At 44.7% G+C, this 27,502-nt stretch overlaps 2 long non-coding RNA genes across 3 annotated transcripts; both read right to left on the reverse strand.

Moving 5' to 3' along the window:
• Positions 1–4,705: 4,705 nt before the first annotated feature.
• On the reverse strand, positions 4,706–16,835 carry LOC105707825 (uncharacterized). Of its 2 annotated transcripts, none has more exons than XR_001105190.3 (4): positions 16,296–16,835; positions 15,476–15,558; positions 14,367–14,526; positions 4,706–5,930 (listed from the first exon to the last, which is right to left on the reverse strand). It is a non-coding gene; the product is annotated as an uncharacterized LOC105707825 (long non-coding RNA). The 2 variants fall into 2 exon arrangements; XR_001105191.3 differs by having other exon boundaries at positions 15,424–15,558.
• Positions 16,836–25,177: 8,342 nt separating this feature from the next.
• Positions 25,178–27,283, reverse strand: LOC135269654 (uncharacterized). The gene is made up of 2 exons (XR_010337888.1): positions 27,043–27,283; positions 25,178–26,371 (listed from the first exon to the last, which is right to left on the reverse strand). It is a non-coding gene; the product is annotated as an uncharacterized LOC135269654 (long non-coding RNA).
• Positions 27,284–27,502: the final 219 nt, after the last annotated feature.

Genomic DNA, 27,502 nt, shown 5'->3' on the forward strand with positions numbered 1-27,502 from the left:
CAGAAAGCCAAACACCACAGCACCGGCTTTTTGCAGGGAGAAAGGTTTATTGTGAGCTGACTGACAAGGAGACAGGAGAACACTCAAATCTCTCTCCCTGAGCTGGGGTTTGGGTTGAGTTTTATAAGCATAGGGTAATGAGGTCTGATCTGATTGGATCTTACGATAACGTGATGCCTGGAGGAGTGATCTGATTGGATCATGCTATGGGGTGATGCCAGGGCTTGATCTGATTGGATCCTGGATCTTGCTGTGTGGCATCCACTTCTTAGTTCAGTCCCTGCTCCTAGGTTCTAGCACTTAGGTTCTGCCCGTGGGTGCATGCCTGGCTCATCTGGGCATGCTCAGGTTATGTGCCCTTCAACCTGGGTGTCCATGGCAACTGCAAGACAACTCACAACTTTGTTACATAAAGGTTGAATCAAGTTGGTCTGATGCGGTGATGGCGGCTGCCCTACCATGCCCTGGCCCACCTGGAGGGTGAGGGGTGGTGACTCACAGAGGACTGCTCAGCAGATGCACAGGGTTTGCCACTGGGTCACTCATCCAGTCTTCACGGTAACACGGTCAGGTGGACAAGTGGGGTGAACATCCCCACGTGGACAGAGGCTGAGACGCCAAGAGAAGTGACTCACTGAAACCACATGGCAAGCTGGCAACAGAGCCAGGACTCACTGCCCAGTGCCCCTCTGCATCCACCCCCCCTCAGCCGTCTCTGCTAGAGAGTGCTAGAAGGTGGCATGCACCCCTAGGGTACATGAGGTCTCAGAATCAATGAAGACATTTCTCCTCCCAGGAAATGGTATCCATGCATTTAAATTAGTATCTTTATAATCAGCTTAAGGGCATTTTATTTTAATGTAGCAGCTGAGAGGCAAAATCAGGTCCCACTTTAAGTGCTACTAAAATCTGCTGTGTGGGCAGCTCTCCGATGTGGAAATGAAGCACCCTTAACAGCCACCCACACAACAGCCTAATTTTCACTCAAGAGTCGCTATTGAAAAAAAAAAAAAAAAGGTGACTCAAAACCACCAGCAACTTTGAATTTAACTTCTGAAACCTTCCGCTGATGGAATGGGGAGATCGACCAAGGCAGACTGAAGACCCCAGGGCCGGTGGGACGGGCCCCGGTGGCAGACCTGGCCGAGGTCTTGCACGGGGGTTCTGCGGTCCCGACTACACCTCGGTCACCATCACAGGGACGAGGGGCATGTGAGGCCAGCCCTGGGCCCACGTCCACACCTGCCCCCGGAACCTCAGTTGTAAACGCACCATTCTGGCCGGCAGCCGGGCGGGTCCTAGAGGAGGCGAAGTCGGCTACGGTGCTGTTCACAGACCCAGGAGAAAGCCGATTCCTTCTCTGCCTCCAATGCAGCTCGCTCTCTCTCCCTCTGCTGGCTCACGGCCTCCTGCCGGGTCACTGGGATGCTTTGCCACAACCTCCCAGCCTCCGGCTGTCCCTGCCAGGCTCCTCTTCCTTGGGATGCTGCAGTTCCTAAAGTAGAAGTTGGGCCTTTGGTTTCCCCGAGCATCAGTCCCTGTGAAGAGTCCCAGGCCCTCTGGACCCAGCTGTCTCCCTGCTTGGCCCCACCCCGGGTGCAGCTGGCTTCTCAGGGCCACCTGGGGCACGTGGCCTAAGCTCCGTAAACATACTTTGGAAGTAACAAAAAAAAAGCTGTGCAAATGTAATCTGCTGTTATTTAGAAAAACAAAGCAAACAACCGCAATGGATCAGAGAGTGCCTTTCCCAGGGCTTTGCAGATGGGTGGCTGCACCTGGGCGGTGAAACATACTCACCCATGCCTGTGGCCTGCACACCATCCTGCACTGGGCACTGCCCTCCTACAGGGGGAGACGTCCACACAGAACGACAGAAGCAGAAAGGATTCTGACCCCAGGCTTCGAGCATGCTGTGTCTGTAAGGGACATTCGGATGCTGCCTTTGGGATCAGAGAGCCATCTCGAGGGTCTCTGCTTTAACACCTCGTTAGAGAGTTGCTGTGCTCTCCCTCAGCCGCGCCATTCCTACAGCTCCACATTTCAAGAGGCCAGATTTTGAGAGACCAGCTGCTTTTTATTTTGTAAGATCCATAGGGTGTTTGGGTGTGTGACAGAGAGACAGAGACAGGAAGAGGGAGAGAGAAGCATATTCACATATGGTTTTTAAAAATCAAACAATCAGGAGTGATATTTAAAAAATTCAGTGTCTCCCACTGTCCCACCCTCCAGTCTGGTCCCCAGGTTCTGCTGTCCCGCAATGATGGGAATAACACAGGCGTGCCTCTGTTTTGTCGGTTACCTCCCCACTCAAAGATGAATCATTTTGCTCACAGCGTCTCCTACCTTCCTTATCTTCCTTCCAGAATTTTTTAGTTATAACAACGGTTTTTGTTTCATTAATTTAATATATTTAACTCTAAAAATATACAGAAACCTCCACCTCTTGTTCCACCGGTGATACCGGCGTGTTTTCTAATTTCCTATTATGCAAGGTAAAGGAAATTATGTTCCCCCACCTGCACCTCCTCCTCCTTCTCCCTGGCCCCCACCCACCACGTTTTTTCATTCGTCAGGTCTAAACCTATTCAATTTTGTTCTATGTCTATCGTGGACTCCCATTAATTAAATCCTGAATTAATGACTGAATTGCCTATCGGTTAATTCTAAAACCAAAGCCAATAGAGATTATAATACAATCATTATGCAAGTACTGTTTTCTGCAAAGTAGTGTGATTTGCTTTGTAGAGAAGAAAACATAATTCCCTGTGTTTCCATTACCAGGTGCTTCCCCCAAACAAGGTGGTGACAGGAAGGTGGAGAGGGGCCCCTCATCCCGTATCTCACTTTCACTGTCACCTCACACTTGTGTGGCCTCCATCAATGTCTTCTGAAAAGGAATTGAGGAAGCCTAAAACATGGGTTGACTCTGATACATACAACTATTAGTATGTCGCAGCAGCTAACTGCTGTGGGCTTGTTCCATGTCGCCGCCTGGAATCAGCTGGACTCAAAGCCCACATCCTGATGTTGGGGATTCTGTCTTGTCAGGTGCGATGTCAGGCACCGTTTTGTGTCAGCAGGTGACCCACCCTCCACGGCACTTCCTGCTGCCTCCCTTCTGACCCGCTGTCTGGTGGGAGATTCCTGAACAGGCTGTCAACACAAAATGGGTCATAAAATCCCCCTTTTATTTTCTCTTTTAATGCACTTAGTTGAAGAATGTTGACAGTCATGGACGCAGTAAAGTGAAGTGTGGAGGAATTTACACCCATCAGTGAGGATTCTCCTGTGTCACTTACCCATGAGGCCTTCCAGCCCACCTGAACGATTCTGGAAGGAGAGCACGCCAGGCACACAGGCCAAATGGATTCTCTTTTCTCACATCCCATCAGTGCTCAATGTCACATCTCATCTTAGGTCCTGGTAGTCGAACCATGATCTTTTCACTTGTCAGGGTTCAGTCCCAGAGAACAAAACCCACTCTGGCTAGTTTAAGCAAAAGGAATTTGAGACATAAAATTATGGGCTTGTGAAATTGCTGGGAGGGTTGGAGGCCCAGGCTGAAGTCTTAGCTTCAAGAAATGATTCTCAAAGCCACCAAGGAAGCTTCCCAGGGAGGCAGGGAACAACTAGGCAAACAAGGACCAGGAAGCCACTGCCTCAACTCTGGGTCTCCAAGCTGTGCTGTCTTGCCTTCTACCTGGGGGTCAGATTCCACTGCCCTCCCTCCATTGGCTGTGGGCTCTCACTGTCTCATGCGTCATCTATGCCAGCGCCACAGATGGCCCGTACCCAGCCTCTTCACATCCATGAACTAGAGGCCAGCTAGTGGGCCATCTGCCTGCCCCTGCTGCAGACACACCAATGCCTCTCTGTGCTGGCAGCCGGACCCAGCCTCCCGCAGGCTCCTCCCATCCACACTGGCAGGTCATGGGCATCAGCCTGGCAGGCGCTTGGCCACAGGACGACCCCAGGCTGAGGGAGTCTGGGAAACATACACAGACTTTGGCTTTCCCAGCTGCAACACGCACTTAGGCAGTGGCTCCCAAACTTGACGGGGCGGAGCTGGGGTGGGGCTTGGAAATGAGCATCTCTAACCATTTCCCAGGCAATGCTGCATAGCTGGTCCCAGGACCACACTGCGAGAACCACTGCAGTCCAGGGCGCAGCAGGGCCGACGGAGCTGGGCAGGCTCACCTGCAGCCGCCACTCCAGGGCACAGCAAGGCCGACGGAGCCGGGCAGGCTCACCTGCAGCCGCCCCTCCAGGGCACAGCAGGGCTGACAGAGCCAGGCAGGCTCACCTGCAGCCTCCACTCCAGGGCACAGCAGGGCCAACGGAACTGGGCAGGCTCACCTGCAGCCTCCACTCCAGGGCACAGCAGGGCCGACGGAGCCGGGCAGGCTCACCTGCAGCCGCCACAACCATCTCGTGCAGCTGCTCTTTCCTTGGTTCTCTATGAATAACTCCTTTTTCATTATTGAAAGAAAAATCAATGTTTTCTTTAACACAGATATCAGATCTTCCTGTTAGTTATGAGAGTTTGTTGAACAGAAACTTTTATTCTTTAACTTCTTACTTTCTTTCCTGCTTTCTAGACCTCCTGCGAGGCTGTAATCGCAACATTTATTTCCCCTGCACCTGAATTCGTTCCACAGTTACCTGGACCCCGAGCCTTTGTCTTTAATACGTTGCTTTTCATTCAGCTAGAGTGCGTCCTTTAGCTGTGTGTGTATGCATGTGTGTTTCTTTTAAGGTGTTGGAAATAAGCATTTTTACTACTTCCGTGTAAGAAAATATCTTTATTGTCCCTTAAGCTTCATGACAGTTTGGCTGGATACAAAATTCTGGTTTCAAAATTATTTCCAATGAAAGTTTTGGCTGGGACCCAAAGAAAATCGATACCACACTGCAAAGGACAGAGCAAGGCCACTGTATTAGTTCCTATTGCTGCTGTAATAAAGGACCACAAATCGGTGGCTTAAAGCAACACAGACATATTATCTCGAAGTTCTGGAGGCAGAAGTCCAAGGTGGGCCTCACCAGGCTAAAGGCGAGGCATCAGCAGGGCTGCGCTCCCGGAGGCTCTGGGGCGCAGCTGTCTCCTCGCCCTTTCCAGCTTCTGGAGGCCGCCTGCTTTCCTTGGCCTCTTCTACCTTCCAGCCCTGGCATCACCTGGATCTCCCCTCCTTCTTCATGTCCCCTTCTCTGACCGGTTCTTCTGCTGCCTTCCCTTAGAAAAGCCGGCATGATGATACTGGGCACGACTGGGTGCTACCAGTCGTGGTATATTGGGGATACCCTCCCCATCTCAAATTTCTTAATCTCATCTTTGAAGTCCCTTTTGCCACAGAAGGTAACATCCCACTGACTCCAAGGATTGGGACATGGACCTCTCTTGGGGTCCAGGGGAGGAGGCTATGTTATTTTGCCCACTGTGGTCACCAGACAAGAGTTTGACTTATTTATTGAGATGAAGTCTTGCTCTGTCTCCCAGGTTGGAGTGCAGTGGCACAATCTCAGCTCACTGCAATCTCTGCCTCCCAAGTTCAAGCTATTCTCCTGCCTCAGCCTCCCAGTAGCTGGGATTACAGGCGCCCACCACCATGCCTGGATAATTTTTATACTTTTAGTAGAGACGGGTTTCACCATGTTGGCCAGACTGGTCTTGAACTCTTGACCTCAGGTGATCCACCCACCTCGGCCTCCCAAAGTGCTGAGATTACAGGTGTGAGCCACCGCTCCTGGACCAAACAAGAGTTTTAAAAAGAAGCTAGAGAAAGATGGCTTTGTAATTCTCAGGTCCCTCATCCATAGACATCCACTCTGACAGCCTGAAAGGGTTAGAGGTTGCAGAAGGGAGGAGGCTGTTTCTGGAGTGTTCTTGGTATGCTGGGAGTCCTTCCTCCTGGGGAGCTCCACCCCTTCTCCTAAAGCAAAGAGAGAGAATAAACTTAGAGGGCTTGTTTTCTGCAGTCTGGAGGACACAGTGAGCCCACCTGGAAAATCAGGTCAAGCACTACCTGCTCGGCGAGCAGAGCAAGGTGAGATCCCTGCACCAACAGCCGGCACTCCCAAAGTCTACACAAGAGGAGGATGCCTGAGGGCGTCCCTGGACCAGCCGGGGCCTCTGCCGGACAGAGCACGTGGATTGTCATTGGTCCTGTCTGTGAGATTCCCTGGAGGGGCGGACGGATGCTGGGATCTGAGGAAGGTTTGGGAGATCAGCCGGGAGAAGCCATGCTCCCCCTCGTAAAGGGAATTACAGGAAGAGAGCCCTCATAGGGAGGCCAGGAACATGTCCAGCAAACTCACCGACATCGCCAGAAAAAGAGACATCTTCAAACATCTGCCCAAACCAAACTAAAACTAGATACATCCAGCTGGGTCAGGACCCTCCTGACTTCTTGGGTCTTCTCCCTTCCTATGCTCCATTCCCAGAAGGTGAGAAACTGCAATTAGCAAGAACTAGGGAAAGAGTCACAGCGGTCACGCCTCTCTCTCCCACCCAGGGTCACCTGTGCAGACCTCAGCCCAAGAAGGGAGAAGCTGACCACTTATCTCTGACAAGAATAAGAAAAATCATAAGATTTGTCCTAAGTTTCACTCAGAGACAGGCAAACAAACAACAACAACAACAAACCCGCCCACGTCATGAATTTGAGGGGGTCACGCGAGGCTTTTCTGATTCCGTCCCGGGAAGCCCTGCTGCAGCTGAACACGGACACCGTAGGCATTGCCTCATTATCTCCCCGCATCTGGTGTTTCTGTGGAGACGCCTGATACCAGTCTGGATTCCTGTTCCTTTTGAAGGTGTAAACATTTGCATGTTTTTCTCTCTGAAGCTTTAAAGCTCTTCCCTTTTTCCTTGATGTTCACATTTTCTCGCAGATGTATCTGAGTTTGGGTCATTTGTTTCTTCCTTCTGTTCTGCAGACCCACGGGGCGGTGTGAAAGGGCCCAGGGTGGAGAGGCTCCGCGAGTGACGCAGTGAAGGCCAAGGCCCTGGCTGCTGGTTTAAGAACCAGTCAGTGCGGCCGGGCGTGGTGGCTCACACCTATAATCCCAGAACTTTGGGAGGCTGAGGCGGGTGGATCACCTGAGGTCGGGAGTTCGAGATCAACCTGGCCAACATGGTGAAACCTTGTCTCTATTAAAAATACAAAAAAATAGCCGGGCGTGGTGGCACGTGCCTATAATCCCAGCTACTCGGGAAGAATCACTTGAACCTGGGTGATGGAGGTTGCAGTGAGCCGAGATTGAACCACTGCACTCCAGCCTGGATGACAGAGTAAGACTCTATGTCAAACAGCAACAAAAAAGAACCGGTCCATGCATCTATCTGCACCTGCCGGCATCGCGTACCCACCAGAGTCCCACGCCCCCATTTCCTTCCCCACAGGTGACCACTGTCCTGAATTCTCTGTTTATCATCCTTTGCCATTCTTTAGCGTTTGACAATATTCGTGCTTCTACACATTGTTTAATTTGCATGTTTTTGAACTTTACAAAAACGATGCCATGCTGTGTGTATTCTTCTGTGAGTGACATATTCTGCTCCAAATTAGGCCTGATTCTTCTGGGTTGGTGCCTGCAGTTCGGTGAGTTCATTTTCCCTGCGTGCAGCACCGCATCGTATAAACATGGCACAATTCATTTATTCATTTTCTTGCCAGTGAACTTTTGGGTTTTTTCCAGTGGTTCTTTACATTGCATTCAATTTCACTGTGGATATTCTTATACATTTCCTAGCGTTCATGTGTAAGGGTTATTCTTTGAAGTAGAATTGCTAAATCTTTGAGTTCATGCATCTTCAATCTCTTTATTAAACAATGCCAATTTTTTCCCAAAGGGATTGTACCATTTTGAGCCCCCACCAGCAATATAAAGGAATTACTCCATATCCTACAAAGGTTTGAGTTTACATTCCTTTATTGACTAATATGCTTCAGTTGCTTTTCACATATTAATTGGATATTTGTGCTTCTTCTGGGAAGCGCTTTCTTTTGCACTTTTTTCTATCAGGGAGCTTGTTTTTATCTTATTAGAAATTTTGATATGGTCTAGATCCTTTGTCAGCCATGTGTTGAAAATACCTTCTGCTAATTCATGTCTTATTTGAAGTTTGTTATAGAGCTTGGATGAACAATATTTTTTTTAATGCTGCAAATGTATTCATCTTTTCTGTTAGGGTTTGTTTTAAGTAATTCCTCTCTACCCTGAAACCATGAAAATATTCTCCTATATTGTATTCCTTAAGTTTTGACTTTAATATTTAAGTCTTTAATCCATTTGAGATTGATTTTTACACAGACATGAAGTAAAGATCCGATTTCAGTGTTTGCCCTGTAGAGAATCAATTACCCATCATTAAAGAGTCTGTCCTTCTTCCACGGCCTTCATTGCCAGCTGAGTCTGGAGCCCGTTTCCACACACCTGCAAGTCTTCTGAGAGTTCCTCCAATTCTGTTCTCTGGGCTTGGCCTGCCTGTTTCTGATCTAACACAAAACTGCCCCCACTGTGTGACGTGCTTCCAGATTCAGAGGGCAACCTCCACCTCCATACTCCTCCAAAGAGTTTTTGGTTGGTCTTCGTCTATTGTTCTTCCATATAAATTTTAGAATAAACTCATTGAGTTTAGTGAAAAATCCTACTGAAGTTTTAAAGTTAGAATTCCATTAAATCTATGAATCATTTTTGGGAGAATTAACATCTTTTTGATATTGGGTTATTTTATGAGATAGAGACTTGCTCTGTCATTTAGACTGCAGTGCAGTGGCATGATCATAGCTCACAGCAGCCTCGAATTCCTGGGCTCAAATGATTCTCTCACCTCAGCCTCTGCTGGAGTAGCTAGGAATACAGGTGTGCATCACCACACTCAGCTAACTTTTTTTTTAGAGAGAGAGAGACCAGAGTCTTGATATGTTGCCCAGGCTGGTCTGGAACTCCTGACCTCAAGCTGTTCTCCCTCCTTGGCCTCTCAAAGCACTGGGATTCCAGGCATGAGCCACTGTGCTTAGCCAATATTGAGTCTTTCTATCCATGAATGTGACTTATCTCTAGATTTTCCTGAATATCACTCAGTAAATTTAACTGTTTTCTCCACAAAAGTCTTGCACGTTTGTATTATTTCTGGGTGTTTATTTTTGATTGTTTTGTAGCTATCATAAAGGGTATTTTTAAATGACATTTTATAACTGATGCATGGTGTGTAAAATTAGAATTTTTATATTAAAAAATCTAGTATCTTGCTGAACTCTCCTATTAATTCTAATAGTGTATCTAATCTCCTCGACTTTCTGTATCACAGTCATCTCATCTGCAAAGAAAATGACAGTTTTATTTTTTCTTTTCTAATCTTTATAACTTCCATTTCCTATTTTTATTTCTCTGACTATAAATTATTGTAACATGTTAAATTTCTCTGTGAGTGTGGGTATCCTTGGGTATTTTTTTCTGTGTTCTAACAGGAATTATTTTAATTCTTCCCCATTAAGTAAGATGATATCTGTAAGGTTTTTTTTTTTTTTTTTTTTTTTTAGATATTCTTCTAATTCTTATGTGCTGAGTTTCCTCTCCTTTTTAGAAAATCACAACTGGATGTTAAATTTTATCAAATGCTTTTAATGCATCTATTGGTATCATTGTATTCTACTCTGCTAATGTGCTGGATTACATTAATAAAATTTCTTTTGGGGAAGGAGAAATTAAGGGCTTTTTTTAAAAAATTAAGATATATCTTGTAATCAAAACCTTCCTCTTAAATCTCAGGCATGAATGGCTGACTGGATTGCTTCTCCACCTAGGAGGCAAATAAATAACAATAGTCATGTGATAGGGACAAAAACCATAGGCACCTGATGGCATCACTTCCCTGTTGGAGCAAAAGGTGTTGCTCAAAAGGTGTGTCTGAGAGGAAATTCAGATGTTCTAATCCCATCTCATACGTTGCTCGGAGGAAAATATCTCAGGTACTTAATCAATTTTTGTCAACTTAGCACCATTTATTAAATAGGGCATCCTTTCCCCAACTTATGTTTTTGTATGCTTTGTCAAAGATCGGTTGATTGTAGGTATTTGGCTTTATTTCTGGGTTATCTATTCTGTTCACTGGTATATGTGTCCACTTTTATACAAGTACCACGCTGTTTCGGTAACTCTAGCCTTGCAGTATAATTTGAAGTTTGATAATGCAATGTCTCCAGATTTTTTCTTTTTGCTTAGGATTGCTTTGGCTATTTGGGCTCTTTTTAAGTTTCATGTGAATTTTTGAATTGTTTTTTCTAATTCTGTGAAAAATAATGTTTGTATTTTGATAGGAATTGCATTGAGTTTGTAGATTACTTTGGGCGGTATGGTCATTTCCATGATATTGATTCTTCCGATCCATGAGCATGGGATGTGTTTCTATTCATTTGTGTCATGCATTATTCCTTTCAACAGTGGCTTGTAGTTCTTCTTGTATAGATCTTTCACCTCCTTTGTTAAGGATATTCCTAGGGGTTTTTTTGTTTGTTTTTTACAACTGTTATAAAAGAGGTTGAGTTCTTAATTTGAGTCACCTTGGTCATTATTGGTGTATAGCAGTGCTACTAATTTGTGTGCAGTGATTTTGTAACCTGAGACTTTACTGAATTCTTTTATTAAATGTAGGAGTCTTTTGGGGGAGTCTTTGAGTTTTCTAGATGTATAATAATATCACTGTTGAGCAGTGATAGTTTGACTTCCTCTTTTCCACTTCAGATGCCCTGTATTTCTTTCTCTTGTCTGATTGTGCTGGCTAGGGTTTCTAGTACTATGTTGAATAGAAACTAAAAGTGGGCATCCTTGTCTTGTTCCAATCCTCAGGGGAAATGCTTTCAACTTTTCCCTGTTCACTATAATGTTGGCTGTGGTTTTGTCAGATGTGGATTTTATCATTTTGAGGTCAATCCCTTCTATGTCTAGTTTGTTGAGTGTTTTTGTCATAAAGAGATGCTGGGTTTTATCAAATGCTTTTTCTGTATCTATTGAAATGATCATATGTTTTTTGTTTTTAATTCTGTTTATGTGATGTATCACATTTATTGGCCTGCATATATTAAACCATCCCTGCATTCCTGGGGTGAAACCCACTTGATCATGATGTATCATCTTTTTGGTGTGCTATTGGATTTGATTCTAGTATTTTGTTGAAGATTTTTGCATCTATGTTCATCACGGATATTTGTCTGTATTTTTCTCTTTTAACAAAAAGAAAAAAATGTCCTTTCCTGGTTTTGGTATCAGCGTAATACTGGCTTCATAGAATCAGTTAGGGAGAGTTCCCTCTTCTCAATCTTCTGGAATAGTTTCAGTAGGATTTGCACCAATTTTTCTTTGAATATCTGGTAGAATTAGCTGTGAATCCATCTGACCCTGGGTTTGTTGTTGTTGTTGTTGTTTACATTTTTAAGAATTACTGATTCAACATCACTACTGGTTATTAGTCTTTTCAGGGTTTCTATTTCTTCTTGATTTAATCTAGGAGGGCTGTATCATTCCAGGAATTTATCCATTTCCTTTATAGACTTTTTAGTTTATGTACATAAAGGTGTTCATAGCAATCTCAAATTATCTTTTATATTTCCGTGGTGCCAGTTGTAATGTCTCTAATTTCATTTCTAATTCAGTTTATTTGAATGTCTCTCTTTTCTTGGTTAATCTAGCTAATGGCTTATCAATTTTGTTTATATTTTCAAGGAACCGGTTTTTTGTTTCATTAATCTTGTATTTTTATTTTTTTGCTTCAATTTCATTTCGTTCTGCTATTATCTTTGTTGTTTCTTTTATTCTTCTAGCTTTGGCTTTAGTTTGTTCTTGTTTCTGAAGTTCCTTGAGATGTGACATTAGGTTGTTAATTTGTAATCTTTTGTACTTTTTGATGTAGGCATTTAGTGCTATAAACTTTCCTCTTAGCACTGCTTTTGCTATGTCCCAGAGGTTTTGACAACTTGTGTCACTATTATTATTCATTTCAAGGAATTTTTAAATTTCCATCTTGATTTCATTATTAACCCCAAAATCATTCAATAGAAGATTGTTTAATTTCCATTCATTTGCATAGCTGTGAAGGTTCCTTTTGTAGTTGATTTCTAGTTTTATTCCACTGTGGTCTGAGAATATGTTAATACTTGATATGATTTCAATATTTTTAAATGTATTGAAATTTGTTTGGATATCTATCATATAATCTATCTTGGAGAATGTTCCGTGTGCTGAAGAGAAGAATGCATATTCTGCAGTTCTTGGGAAGAATGTTCTGTAAATATTTACTGGGTCCATTTGTTCTAGAGTATAGTTTAAGTTCATTATTTCTTTGTTGACTTTTTGTCTCAATGATCTTGATCTCTTTAGTCCTGTCAGTAGAGTGTTGAAGTTCCCCTAATAGTATTGTGTTGCTGTCTGTCTCATTTCTTAGGTCTAGTAGTAAATGTTTTGTGAATCTAGGCGCTCCAGTGTTAGGTGGATATAAATTAAGATTATAATGTCCTCTTTTTATATTGATTTTTTTGTTATTATATAATGACCTTTTTTTAAATTGTTGTTGCTTTAGAGTCTATTTTAGCTGGTATAAGAATAGCTATCCCTGCTCACTTTTGGTTTCCGTTAGCATGCAGCATCTTTTTCCATTTCTTTACCTTGAATTTTTATGACTCCTTCTGTGTTAGGTGAGTCTCTTGAAGATAGCAGATATTTTGTTTGTAGTTTTTCATCCATTCTGCAAATCTGTATCTTTTAAGTGGGACATTTAGACCATTTACAATCAATATTAATACTTAGATGTGAGTTACTGTTCCAGTCATCATGTTAGTTGTTACCTAGATACTTTTTTTATTGTGTTATTATTTTATAGGCTCTGTGACTTTTAGGCTTTCAAGAGGCTCTATTCTGGTTCATATCAATCTTTTGTTTCAGAATTTAGAACTCCTTTTAGCATTTTATGCAGGGCTGGTCTAGTAGTGACAAATCTCCTCAGCATTTGTTTGTCTGAAAATGGCTTTCTTTCTCCTTCATTTAGGAGACAGTTTTGCTGGATACAAAATTCTTGGCTGACAGTTATTCTGTTTAAGGAGACTAAAAATAGGATTCCAATCCTTTCTGGCTTGTAAAGTTTCTGGTGCAAAGTCTGCTGTTAGTCTGAAAAGTATTCCTTTATAGGTTACCCTTTGTCTCACTACTCTCAGAATTACTTCAAGTGAAGGGTTTCTTTTAGGGGTGATGAAAACCTTTAGATAGTGATATTGGTTGCACATCTTTACAAATATGCCAAAAGCTATTGAATTGTACACATCAATGAGTAAAGTTTATATTATGCCAGTTATACTTCAGTAAAAATAATCTGAATCTCTATTTTCAGATTTCAACCCCTGTGTTGCCAAGGTTGGACTATTCCAGGGTGTAACTTTTTGGTGAGTTCCAACATAATTCACACTTTCCTCTGGAGTTTTCTCCTAGAGGAAAACAGAAAGAATTGCCATGGGTTGCCCAGAAGTTCAGCCATCTCTTTTGTTTTCCTTTTTAGGGCCTCTGGTTCTTATTTTATGGAAAAAGCATTTTATTAGATTAATCTGAGATGCCAATTGTATTTTCTTGAAGTTACCTTTTGCACATCTCTGTTTCCTCCAGGATTTGTTCCAGTTGGTGTTTTTCTCTTACATATTTGTTTTGCTGAATGTGTGGTGCCATTTAGTTGTCTTCTTAGATTTATAAAAGAAGGCCTTGGTTGAATAATGTAAATCGCTGGCATGAAGTCCCTCATCTTCCAGGTAGCTTTGTTTCCCCCAGGTGCCTGGGCATGGGGTCGAAGCATGTATATGGCAAACTTTACTTTGACTCAAGATAAAATGCAGGTGAGTTTGGCAATGCCTTCCCCTCCTACCAGAGTTAGGTTGGCTTTCCCTGTGCCAGAACTCACACTGCAAGATTTAGTTCTTCCCTGTAGCTAGTTCATCTTCTTAGTGTTTCTCTTCTCTTAATTTGAGGACAACTCCATGGCTGGTGCACAGTTCTGTGTGAGTCTCACGTATCCCCTCTTCTGTCTCCCTGCCTCCTCCATTATCAGGGGAGAGAACAACTACTATTTCTGCTGCAGTCACTCTGGGCTCTATTCTGCTTTACCCGTCAGTAAAATCCTCTCTGCCATCCATGTTCTTCAAATTCATAAAAATCTCTTGCCTCCTAACAACTGCTCTACCCCACTCTTTTGTTGTTATTAATTTTACTCTACTATTATTTCAGAGGAGATTTGAGAGGCAGGAAAGATAAATGCAGATGCTCAGCTGTTATTTTAAACTGGGACCCATCATATCACCAATGTCTTGTAAGTCATCCAGGACACTCACCAGAGATAGAATTACAGGTCTCCTGCTTCCTGCCCCATCCTTCTCTTCTTGGATCTCTGCTTGGCACTTGCCCCATGAGACTGCCAGCCTGTGAGGGTGGGGACCAAGCACAGGACATGGCACAAAAAGTAGCTGCTATGCAAAGTGCACAGATGGCTTTCTGAAAATGAATGTTTGTTAAATGATTAAACAAATGAATATATTAACATTATAGTCAGATTTTAAGAATGTTCCTGTAAACATATTGGACAAAACCCTTCCTTTTTCTTTCTCATTTAAAAATCAAGTACAGAATATTTTTCATTATGAATAATTGATTATTTTCTTATCTCAGTCCCTCAGTGCAGTCCACACAATCTCCAGCCAGCCCTGCTGAGAAATAATTGACACAGGCCCTTCTGGAAGCTATGCTGTAGCCCAGGCATGGACAACGCCAGGAGGAATCCATCCCCTTCCAATGTGGGAAACTGCTTTTCAGGCCAAGGAAAAGTCTTTCAAATATCAAATGTTTCCTACCAGACTTATAAAATAAAGGCAAAAACTCCAGGAAACCTGAATGTAATGAGAAACTTTAAAAATTACACCAGAAAATTTCTAGGGCTTAAGCCAACCAAGCTTTTGCATAATGAATCTCTACAAAGCTCTCATTATCATGTAGATTTAGATATGTAGCAACCAAATTTACCAATTCCTATAACAAAACTTACTCCTGCCCTCACTGTTGCTGTATGTGGGCAAGTCTTCCATAAGATTTATATTATGATGCTCTGGTGATAGTGTGGACTCTGGACTCAATTGTCAAAGACAGTTACCTCCTCAGAGAGAAAATCGGAGCTACCCTAGAGATCTAGAGACTCAGCCCCCTGCAGGGCTCCACCTCCAGGGCTCAGACCCACCATTTTCTGCAGGAGTTACTCCCTTAGCCACATCTTGCAGCAAACATGAAATAGGGCAGAGCACTGGGCTCAGTACCAGGCTCTGCTGGGCACTGGGTATTCTCCCACACTCCAAGCCTCTTGGCCTCCAGGCACCAGCCCTTGCCCCCTTCCCACCTGACCTGATGCACCAGCTCTGATCTGGTGTCTGTTCTGATTCTGATCAACTCCCACCTGGCTAGTTCCACTTCAACAAGGCAAGCAACAGCCTGGATCTTTGGAGGTGATCCTGGTTTCCCGTTCTGTGTCCCATAGTCCTACAAGGACATTCAGTGAATGGTCATTGTTTGGAATTTGAGTTTGGCCATCCCTCCTTCCAGCCTGTCCACATTTCTGTACTCAATGACGCACTGAAGCCTGACCTGTGATACCAGCCATCCCATTTCCAAAACCTGACATGTTCTAGGAAGTTCCACCCTCCTGCTACTTACATCCCTGTATGGCACAAGGTTGGGTGTGTTTGCAACCTACCTAGACGTGTTGACAGAACTCAGCTTTGCTGGCCTTTACAAGACAAGCTCGGGTGTCTACACCCTCATCCTGTGCCCTGGCCTACAGAAGACAACCGAGCAGTGGGGCTTCTTATGTCTATCTGTGCCAACAGCATAAGACAAGCCCTTCACCCAGCACATATGCATTGGGGAATAATGGCTTGGGTCTGTGCCTGGCACTGCTGCTGACCTCTGTTTGCCACGGCCACAGACTATGTTTGCTGGGGATGAGGGTAGTTGATGAATATTAACTAAACCTTCAAACCTCAGGCATCTCATGCCCAGCGTCAAGAGCCTGGTTTCTTAATATGATGTTCCAATAAAACGTTGGAACTGCTCAAAAAGCAGAAGGCTGGGGCATGCTAAAGGGGCACAGGGCCCAAATGGAAGAGGTGAAGCTGGAACAATTTGGGCAAAAATATAAATAGTGTGATATTGAAACATGACCTGAAGTATAATCTACCTAGGTCTGTAGTGGTATAAATAAACATTTGAATAAATACCTGAATGGGAAAAGAGACAAATTTTCCTTACAGAAGAATTTCAAGCAGTATGTACAGATGCTGTCGTCTAACAGGTGGAGCTTAACCATCTCCCCTTGAGGGTAGCTAGGCTTACTGATGCACTCTTGTAGAGTAGTCTGGGGAAAGGGGAAAGAGGAATTTACAGTGAAGGAATCTGGCAAACACCACCTTAGCCTAGTGGTCAGGGTTAACATCACCAGTGATGCCTTGCAGGTCCTATGTACCCCTGATGTGACATGATGAGAAAGAAGGGCTCTTAACCTCCTAGTCTCTCAAATCACCCAAATAGCCAGTGTAATCATGAGGAAAATATTGGGCAAACCCAGACTGGGGACATTCTACAGAATACCTAGCCAGTTCCTCAAGATGGCCAATGTCATGAAAAGAAGGAAAGTGTAGAAAACAGTTTGGTGTCTCGGCTGGGCACGGTGGCTCACACCTGTAATCCCAGCACTTTGGGAGGCCGAGGTGGGTGGATCATGAGGTCAAGAGATCGAGACCATCCTGGTCAACACGGTGAAACCCCGTCTCTGCTAAAAATTACGAAAAATTAGCTGGGCATGGTGGCGCGTGCCTGTAATCCCAGCTACTCAGGAGGCTGAGGCAGGAGAATTGCCTGAACCCAGGAGGCGAAGGTTGCGGTGAGCCGAGATCGCGCCATTGCACTCCAGCCTGGGTAACAAGAGCGAAACTCCGTCTAAAAAAAAAAAAAAGAAAAGAAAAAGAAAACAGTTTGGTGGTTCCTCAAAAAGTTAAGCAGAATTATCGTATGATCCAGCAATTTGATTCCTAGGTAAATGCCCCAAAGAATTGAAAACAGAGACTCAAACAAGGCTTTATTTTTTGAGTACCACTGTCCACTACACATGCAATCTTCGTTTTATGCAGTGAATTTATATTCTAAGTTCCTGCTGTGCAAATGAGTGAGTTTGGGAAAAAGAAAGGTGACACAGATACTCACCCATGGCTGCCTTGCCTGCCTGGAACTGTCCCAGAATGGAGACTCGGGGCTACTGAGAGGCTCTGCTTCTGATGGGAGTAACAGAGGGGCAAGGGTAGAAATGTGCGGGGGCGGGCAGTCCACTGAGGCTTCCCGGTCACCTCCAGTGTACCATGAGAGTCCAGGGCCTCTTCCAGAAGCTTGGCCCTCTACCTCCTGCCCGGGGGGTGCCACCCTCTGGCCCATTAGGCCTCTGAGGACCCAGCTGTGCTTGTCCATTTCTTCATTTGCAGCAGGTAACACAGAATTTGGCATTAAGTCAAACTTAACTGGACAAATGCGATTGACTGTGTTTGGGGAGAGCAAAGGAATGTAACAAAACAGCGGAAAACAGAATTACAAATGCTTAGAAAGAGGAAGAAAATGAAGCCAGTAGTTCTTGAATCCCATGTGCCGTAGTTACTCTGCCCCTGGTCCTTATATATACGCTTTAAATGCACCCAATGCCCTAAAGAGGGAACATTATTAGTAAATGAGGAAACATACCTCAGGAAGCTTGAGTAATTTTCCCAAAGTCCCTCAGCCAGCAAATGACAAAGAAAAGATCTGTACCCAGCAACATCTTCCTCTCTAACTTCTGCCCCTTCCACTAAATCAAACATTGGTGACAGCTGTAAGTGAATGCTTGCCTGGTTGAAGAGTCGCTAATTTTCCTTTTAGAAAATCACATTTCCTTCGACAGGCTTCACTCATGCCATGCATATTTACTGAGCACCTTCCTTGCAGAGGCTGCAGGTACTGGAGTGGAGTTAGGAAGCCAGAGATGGCGGGTCCCCAGCCCTCCACTACCTCCCTCTCGTGCACTCCTGAGTCAGGTAGGAACAGCTCAGCTCAATCAACAAGTCTTAGAATTTAACAGGAAAATGAGGATCCAGTTAAATTAGCATAAAAGCAAATTAGCAATTACCAAGCTGTCAAGTCACAGCAGAGGCCCAAGAATTTCAACAACTATCAAGACATCATTTTAAAATATTTAATTCCACTTACATCATTCCAACTGGGGGATCAGATTGCTTCTGCTTGGTTAGAGGTGTTCTTTGGGGGAAAACATTAGAAATGCCAAATGGTGGGTTTTTTCCACATGATGAGCAAATACACCGCGAGCTGTACAGACGTGGTGGAGCACATTCTGGTGCAAATGGAGTTTGTGCTATTTGCTTACTTACTTGGAAGACGCAATATTGGTTCTTACTGTGTGACTCGGAGGTTCTACCACGTGCATTTGAGATTTAGATGGAATAACGAAGCATTTTTACCTGGTTATCAAAAGACAATCTGAACTTTAAGTAAATATATAAGATTAAAAATCTAATACAGCTAAATTCTCAAAGAACTAATAACATTTACTGTCTGTAGCATTTAATGTCTTAAACATCTCAAAATCTGCCTTTGCAGCACTTCAACTTCTGAATGAGGACTTCACAGACCAAATGTGACAGGCACCTGATGCCTCTTTGGTGGCGTTCCCAGGACCCTTCTGATATGGTTCAGGTCCATGTTCACACCAAATCTCATGTCAAACTGTAATCTCCAGTGTTGGAGGTGGGGCCTGGTGGAGGAGACTGGCTCATGGGAGCAGAGTTCTCATGAATGGTTCAGCACCATCCCCTAGGTGCTGTTCTCGTGATTGTGAATGAGATCTGGCTGTTTTGAAGTGTGTGACACCTCCTGCCCTCTCTCTCTTCCTCCTGCTCCAGGCATGTGGGACATTACTGTACCCCCTTAGCTTTCCACCATGACCGTAAGTTTCCTGAGGCCTCCCCAGAAGCAGAAGCCGCTATGCTGCCTGTACAGCCTGCAGAACCATGAGCCAAGTAACTTTCTTTTCTTTATAAATTACCCAATCTCAGGTATTTCTTTATAGCAATGTGAAAATGGACTAATACACCTTTCTTGATGGGCGTTTTCAAGATTCCTCTTTCTGGTGGGCGTTCCTAGCATTAAATTGGCAAAAAAGCAAATTCTCTGTTCTTCTGTTTCCAGGAGGCTTCTCCCTCACTCCAGGTCCTACTGTGACACTGACAGCCCCACATGTGTGCCACCTCCTTCCAGCGCCTGTTCTCCTCTCCCACGAAGAGTGAATAGAAACTTCTCAATTCAAACAGTCTTTTCCAGGTCAACCCAACCCTGGGTATCCCACAAAAATGATCTAGGGCAGCAGTCCCCAACCTTTTTGGCACCAGGAAATGATTTTGTGGAAAACAGTTTTTCCACGGAGCGGGGGTGGGGAGTGGCTTCCGGATGAATCAAGCACATTATATTTTTTGTGCACTTCATTTCTAATATTATTACTTTGTAATAGCTAATGAAATAATTACACAACTCACCATAATGTAGAATCAGAGGAGCCCTGGGCTTGTTTTCCTGCAAGACAGTGCCATCTGGGGGTGACGGGAAACAGTGGCAGATCATCAGGCATTAGATTCTCATAAGGAGCTCCCAACCTAGATCCCTTATATGCACAGTTCACAGTAGTGTTTGCACTCCTACGAGAATCTACTGCCACCGCTGATCTGACAGGAGGTGAAGCTCACACAGCAATTCGAGTGATGAGGAGCAGTTATAAATACAAACGAAGCTTCACTCCCTGGACCATCACTCACCTCCTGCTGTGTGGCCTGTAACAGACCACAGACCGGGATCGTTCCGTGGCCCAGGGGTTGGGGACCTCTGATCTAGAAGACAGCAATGGTCAGCATCTTCCAGGAGCATCTGTAGCAAGGGCTGCAAGAAGCTCTCAGTCCAGCATCACAGATGAGTCAAGTGAACAATCACGGTCACCTTGCAGCCAACAGTATCCCAAGTTACAGATAACAGTCTTATCAAATAGGCATTACCTTCTGCATTTTACAGGTGAGGAAACTGAGAAACAGGATGTTTAAGTAACTTGAGCAAGACATAGAAGCAGTACTGAAGCATAATGATTGCCATTCTACAAAAAGCTCAGATGCAAAAGCTAATCCCAAAAGGTCACACACTGTCTGACTCCATTATATAACATTCTTGAAACAACAAAACTATAGAGTGGAAAACAGATTGTTGGTCACCAGGGGTTAGAGACGGGTGGCAGGGAGGGAGGCTGGAGGGAGGCTGGAGGTAGATGGGCATGGTTATAAAAGTGCAACAGGAGGGATCCTTGTGGAGATGGAACTGTTCTGTGCTTGATTGTTGTGAAGGGGATGTGAACGTACCCATGAACTTAGGGCTGCACAGAACTAAATAAACACACACACTAATGGGTACAAGGAAAAATGAGGAATCGGGACAAGCTGGATGTATTGTACCAATGTCAATATCCTGGTTGGGATACTGTGCCCTAGTTCTGTAAGATGTCATTACCAGTGGGAAACGGATAAAAGGAACATTGGATCTCTCTGTGTTATTTCTTGGAATGGCTTATAAGCCTACAATTATCTCAAAATAAAGCCTTTAATTAAAAGATACAGTATTCATAAAATATGTGCATGGTAGAACCCATCAAATTTAGCATTTATATAAGGAAACACTGGATATGCTGTGATATGCAGAATTTGTCAGTGTTGTTTCAACTTATCAAGTAACTTTTTTTGTGGACATGGGGTCTCGCTCTGTCACCCTGGCTGGAGGGCAGCAGCAGGCTCATGGCTCACTGCAGCCTCAGACCTCCTGGGCTCAAGTGATCCTCCAACCTCAGCCTCCTCGGTAGCTAATATTTGTATTTTTTGTAGAGACAGGGTGTCACCATGTTGCCCAGGCTGGTCTCAAATGCCTGGGCTCAAGAGATCCTCCCGCCTCAGCCTCCCAAAATGCTGGGATTACAGTTGTGAGTCACTGTGCCCGGCCAACAATTTTATAAATTGTATTTTAAGGTTTTGTACATTCTATGAACTTAAATTAAAAAGTAAAAATAATAAAGTTAAATTAATTTTAACTTTGAAGAAAAAAGTGCTCAGAAACTCAGAGGGAGAATTCCCTTCTTGCTGGCAGATTAAGAGAGGCAATATGACGGGAGTGATGTTTACACTTGGTCTGGAAGGATGAGCTCTGTTTTGACAGATAAGGTGGAAAAGAGGAGTGTTCCATATTGAAAGTAAAGCAGAGGCAAAGCTCAGAGTCAGCTGAGCACAGGACAAATCCAATTTGTGCCTTTGATAACTATTTTAGTCCTATCCTATCAGATCGGGGTCACTGTCCTTATCCAAACTTAATCTTAAACTGGGCTTTTTAAAAAAGTTTTTAAAAAGCTTTTTAAGTTTTAGAGTAAAACTACATTCAATGTTTTATTTGGTTTTTCTTTAGTTTAAAACTTTGCTTTAAGGCCAAGTGTGGTAGCTCACGCCTGTAATCCTAGAACTTTGAGGGGCCGAGGTGGGTGGATCACTTGCGGTCGGGAGTTCGAAACCAGCCTGGCCAACATGGTGAAACCCTGTCTCTACTAAAAGTAACAAGAACAAGAACAACAAAAAAGAGCCAGATGTGGTGGCAGGTGCCTATAATCTCAGCTACTCAGGAGGAAAACGCAGGAGAATCGCTTGAACCTGGGAGGCGTAAGTTGCAGTAAGCCAAGATTGTGCCATTGCACTCCAGCCTGGGTGACAAAGCGAGACTCTGTCTCAAAAAAACAAATTTACTTTAAGTATACACACACGCATATATGTAAGTATGCATGTGTATATATGTGCATATACCTATGTGTGTAATATCTATATCTTCACACTGTCATTCCCTCGATACCCTGCTCTCAGCTAGGTGTTCAGGAAGCTTGCTTGTGGTGGATAGAAGATGAACTTGACAGCTGGGAGGCCTCACTGAGTCCAACCCTCCCACCGTTTACTAGCTAGATGACATTGAGCAAATATCTGAACACCAATTTCCCCCTTGTAAAATTGCAGGGGATGGTACCTACTTTCCAGGGCTGTAATAAACATCAAGCAGCATAGTATACACCCAAGTGCCTCACAGATTGTAAAGCGCTAAAGAGATGTGAATTGCTAATACTGGGGTGTACATTACTGATGATGGCTCCATATCGTGCTCGTTGATGATGATGGCTGTGGGGGATGTCGCAGTACGATAGCTAAGAGCAGAGGCGTGGAGGAAGGTAGACTCGACCAGGTTCTAGATCTGCCACTGACTTACAAGGACCTCATGACCTTGGATCAACTATTCTGCTTTTTGAGTTCTGGTTTCCTCATCTGTGAATGGGGCTAGGAGAACCTCAGAATTTTGGTAAGAATTAAGTAAAACAAACAAGATGCATTAAATTGAATCATAATTTGCATAAAATGAATAAAATATATGTTGTCCATTATTTTTATATTGACATTTAAATGGAGGGGCGGGCTGCAAACCAAGAAGTGACCTTTGCAGGAGTGGAATGGGTAAAAGTTAGGGACAAGATGCCATTGTCATCCAGTGATTTCAGCATCCCCTCTATGTCACCTGGCATGTCTAGGACTGTGCCTTCCTGAGTACCCTCAGTGGGAGGCAGCTGGAGCCCAGCTGCAGCAGCGACGGCAGCCTCACTCCCTCACTTCCCTTCCTCCCATCCCTCCCGCTTGTTCATTTTTATATCAGCGAGTTTTACTAGGTTCCTACCTCAACGGCATTCTATTCTGTCAGTACAGTCCAGATACATAAGTGGACTCTGTGTGTGTGTGCACGTGTGTGTGTGCGCAGATGTGTGTGTATATGCATGTGTGTGTGCGTGTGTGCATGTGCATGTGTGCGTCTCTGTGTGCACACATGTGTGTGCATGTGTGTCCACGTGTGTGTGCACATGTCTGCTTGTGCATGTGTGTGTGTACGTGTGTGTTCGCATGCTGGTGATGAGGGAGTGTTTGAGTCTTCTCTTATTTTCAGTTCTTCAGCCTTCTAGGACCTTAAACCTCCCCTTTTTGTGGCTTCTGCCCTTCATCATCTGATTTCAAAAGAACACTCTTCCTTCATATTTGCCTATTTCTCCCCAGGAGCTGCGCATTTTGAAAACCATTCCTTCAAACTGCACATAATTGCCAATCGCTTCCTTGCAGTCTACACTGTGATCTAGCCAGATTGTCAGTACTTTCAGATGGAGGGTGGATGTCGCCCTTCTGGTGGTGAGTTCAGATCAACCTTGGAACCATTCATTAAACTCCCCTCTTCTCTCTTCCTTCAAGTTTTCCCGGTCTGCCTTTGCTTGCTACGAGGCCTGTGGCGGGGTGAAGGTAGGCCACGAGCATGAGAAATTGTGTGCTTGTATGCTTTGATTTGGTGATTTTTTCCCCCTTTTAACTTACAGTTATTTTGAAGCAGGGGCTTCAAATAACTTCAAATTTTTCTGAGGGTTGAATGCAGAACACCGGATATGAAGAAAAATATTCTAAATCCATGTTAGGAAGCGTGAGTATCACATGAATAACTCAGCCTGATAAAGATGGTGCAGATATACACACTAATACCACTCATGAATATCAGTGCAGAAGATGCTAAGTAAAATGTTGGCCAGCAGAGTCCGCTACCAAGTTCAGGAAGTACTGAAAGAATGAACACGTGGACTTCACTCCACCAACGCAATATTTGTAACATGCAGGTCTACACCTGTTGACTACAGGGCTCTAACCTTACGGCATTTGCGTTGTGAAAACAGTAGAATATCAGTTTGATGAATAAATGGATGATTACGAATCACACACCTAAAATCCCAGCTAGATATGATGCAAAACTTTAAAGAGCAGATATTTGTTAAAATGTAATCACTGGGTGGGCTAAAAGCGCCCTCACAGTTGGAGAGTGTATTTAGGGCTCAGCTTTGCCCCTTGCTGAACAGCTACACACAGCTGTGTCCTCACTAGGAAACCCCGCTTCCTTCTCCGAATTGTACCACGTGCAGAGACGTTGTTATCGTTGCTTCTGCTGCTGTCGTTTTCCCTCAAGGGTGGGGTCCAGCCATCTTGCAGAGCATCCGACAGCTGCTTTCTCAGGCTCTGGCCTCCCGCAATCTGCACTGAACCACGTCTCAGCCTGGGGACTGAGCCATGCTGCCAGGTTGCTGTGGTCCACCCACAATTTCTCCCTGCCACCCTCTCACATCTTATCCCGGTTTCAAAAGAAAATAGAGCACTAGGAGGCGATAGAAAGAGGGTAGAGGCTTCGATCCTAAGTCCCGGTGTACCACGCAGTGGGGTGAGACTAGGCAGCCAAGTAACGTCCTCCTACCCCTGTTTCCTCCTCTGTAAGATGGGTCTTCACCTCGCGCAGGGCTGTCACAAGGACGGAATGATCTAGTGCTTTGAAAGGAAGAAAGAGTCACCCAAAGAAATGTGCAGCCGCGTGGTCCCGATCGAGCAGAGAAAGAGCCAGCAGAGTCTCTAGTGTAAGCTTTGTCCATGAAATCTGTTGATGATTACAATGAAAAAAAAAAATACAACCTAATTCTTCTCTGAAAACCTAAATTCACAACTGATCAATAGCTGCTTCACCCAGGAAGCTCCAGCTGCTTCCATTCAATCAAATAAAATGAATGTTTCATTTCACTCATCCTTCCAAACACGGAGGATTCCTGTGAACAATTACAAGAAGAAACCCTGCGACAGAGGCACTTCTCTCTGACTAATCCTGTGGAATACCTGTCTATCTCCTCCTTGGCTTCCAGAACAATCTTCCCACTGAGAGAACAAAGCCAACTGGCACGCTCCTCCCCACGCAGAGAATACACAGGCTCCTTCTGGAAGCTTCAACACCCACCAACTCCCCGACAAACAAAAGCCTGACATTTTCGCAGGCGCTTTTTTTAAGGTCAGAAGACTGAGTAAAGATTGAAGAAGTTTGAATTTAAAATACACAAATCCCTGATATTTTAGACCAGGATCTCTGTCTCAGACCACAGATGCACATTCAGGTCCACAGTCACATATACTTTTAATCACTGGGTGGGGTAAAAACGCCACAGATATATATATATATCTGTAGTTTGGCGAGGGTTCTCTTTACCCACAAAAATCCCCGTTCAAAGACAAGCCTATCTGTGTCTTGCTGGTTGACTAGATTACAACAAAATCTCTTTAACTATTTATTGGCCAGGCATGGTGGCTCATGCCTGTAATCCCAGCACTTTGGGAGGCTGAGGCGGGTGGATGAGGTCAGAAGTTTGAGACCAGCCTGACCAACATGGCCAAACCCCGTCTCTACTAAAAATACAAAATTAGCCAGGCGTGGAAGTGCATGCCTGTAATCCCAGCTACACAGGAGTCTGAGGTAGGAGGATCACTTGAACCGGGGAGGCAGAGGTTGTGGTGAGCCGAAATTATGCCATTGCACTCCAGCCTGGGCAACAAGAGCAAAACTCCATCTCAAAAAAAAAAAAAAAAAGTTTATTGACTGCCTCTTACGTGCCAGGCACTGAGTTATGTGCTGACAGCCCCATGCAGAACACGTGGACAGGGTGGCCGCCCACAGGAGTCTGATGGTCTAGACATTAATCATACGCAGAATCACACCAATACGCTGTTGCAAGTTGCAATGGACTCAGCGAAGGAAAAGACCAGGTCTGGCTCTATTCTGGGGTGAGGTGTCAAGGAAGGCTTCAAAACCCCTATCCCTGGGCCTTGCATGGAGTCAGCACTCAGCGCATATTGACCAGACGCACATTTGATGAATCCTGAAAGATGAGTGGGAGTTAATCGGGCCGGCGTGCTCCAGGAGAAGGTTCCAGCTCACGCTGAGGTCCTGAGGCAGGAGGAGAGTGGCCGTTTAGAGCCGAGGAAGAAAGGTCACCGTGGCTGTGGGTGGAGAGCACAGGGCAGACAGTGGAGGAGATGAGGGGAGGCGGTCATCAGGGGCCACCAAACTCTTCTCAGTCCCAGAACCAAGAACTGATTGTGAGTCCTTCCCATTCACCTCACTGTGATCAGTTCCACTTACACATGTCTCGCTCTGAAGGTACTGGCGCTGGGTGCCAGCAGGGATCAACGAGGCCAGGCCTGCCCTAAGGTTTCGCCTTCTTGGGAAACACCGCTTTCTTCAAAATGTATGGCAAGTAGGAAGCGTGTGTGCCTGCAAGGGCATTGCACACACTATTTGCACCGAGGAACAACACCTGTGGGGATAATACTGATGGTCAGAGCACTACTCTATACATACCTGCCATTATTTATGTGGTAACATCCTTGACATAATGATCTGTTCCTACGACACCTCTCAGCCAGTGGAGTTAGTTTCTCAGGCTAGTACTATGCCCAAATCCCCAGAAAGACAAGACACAGATTAAAACCCCAAAGGAAGCATCTCCTCAGGGCCTAACACTGGTTCCAATATTAGAGGCCAGGCACCTCCATTGGCACAGAAATGCACAGAGGGAGAAACCTTGAGTTCCCTGCTGCGGAGGGGGCAGGCAGTGCTGTCGGGGGAGGCCCGCGATCCAGGGCATACACGTGGGGTGAAGGGTTCTAGAATCACCCACAGGAAGAGCCAGAAGAGACCCCAGAGACAGTGTTCCTCAAAGCCTGTCTTTCTACAATTGAGAACACTGAGGCCAGAGGGGGCATGGTGTCCCTCACAAGCTCACTCAGAGCTTTTGGGGAAAGCAGAACTTACTAAAATTTAGTATATGGGGCTGGGCGCAGTGCCTCATGCCTGTAATCCCAGCACTTTGAGAGGCTGAGGCAGGCAGATCACTTGATGCCGGGAGTTCGAGACCAGCCTGGCCAACATGATGAAACCCCATTCCTACTAAAAATACAAAAACTGGCCAGGCAAGGTGGTACGCACCTGTGATTCCAGCTACTCGGTAGGCTGAGGCAGGAGAATTGCTTGAACCCAGGAGGCAGAGGTTACAGTGAGAGGAGATCACACCACTGCACTCCAGCCTGGGTGACAAAGTGAGACTCAGTCTGAAAAATAAAAGTATTTGGACTCACAGTCCAGTGCTCATTTTATACCACCACACTAGCTCCCAGTAGGAATACTGTCTGTTTGTACAAAGATAATATATATTAGGCTAGAGAATAAGTTATCTGAGCTGACCTCTCTCGCTTTTAACCTTATGACATTACAATGTGCATAAAGATCCAGCAAGAAGGGAGATATGGAGAGATTAGGAAAAGGTCATTTCCTCCTCTATTGGTGAGAATGTTGTCAGCTGCAGGAACAAAAATGTGTCATCTTACCTAATAAAACTTTCTGCCTAGTGATTCAATGACTCATCGAAGCCCCCAGCTCTTTTTGCCTT

The sequence above is a fragment of the Aotus nancymaae genome, unplaced genomic scaffold (genome assembly GCF_030222135.1).
Source record: "Aotus nancymaae isolate 86718 unplaced genomic scaffold, 86718_ANA_hifiasm-v0.15.2.pri h1tg000057l, whole genome shotgun sequence".
NCBI lineage: Eukaryota > Metazoa > Chordata > Mammalia > Primates > Aotidae > Aotus > Aotus nancymaae.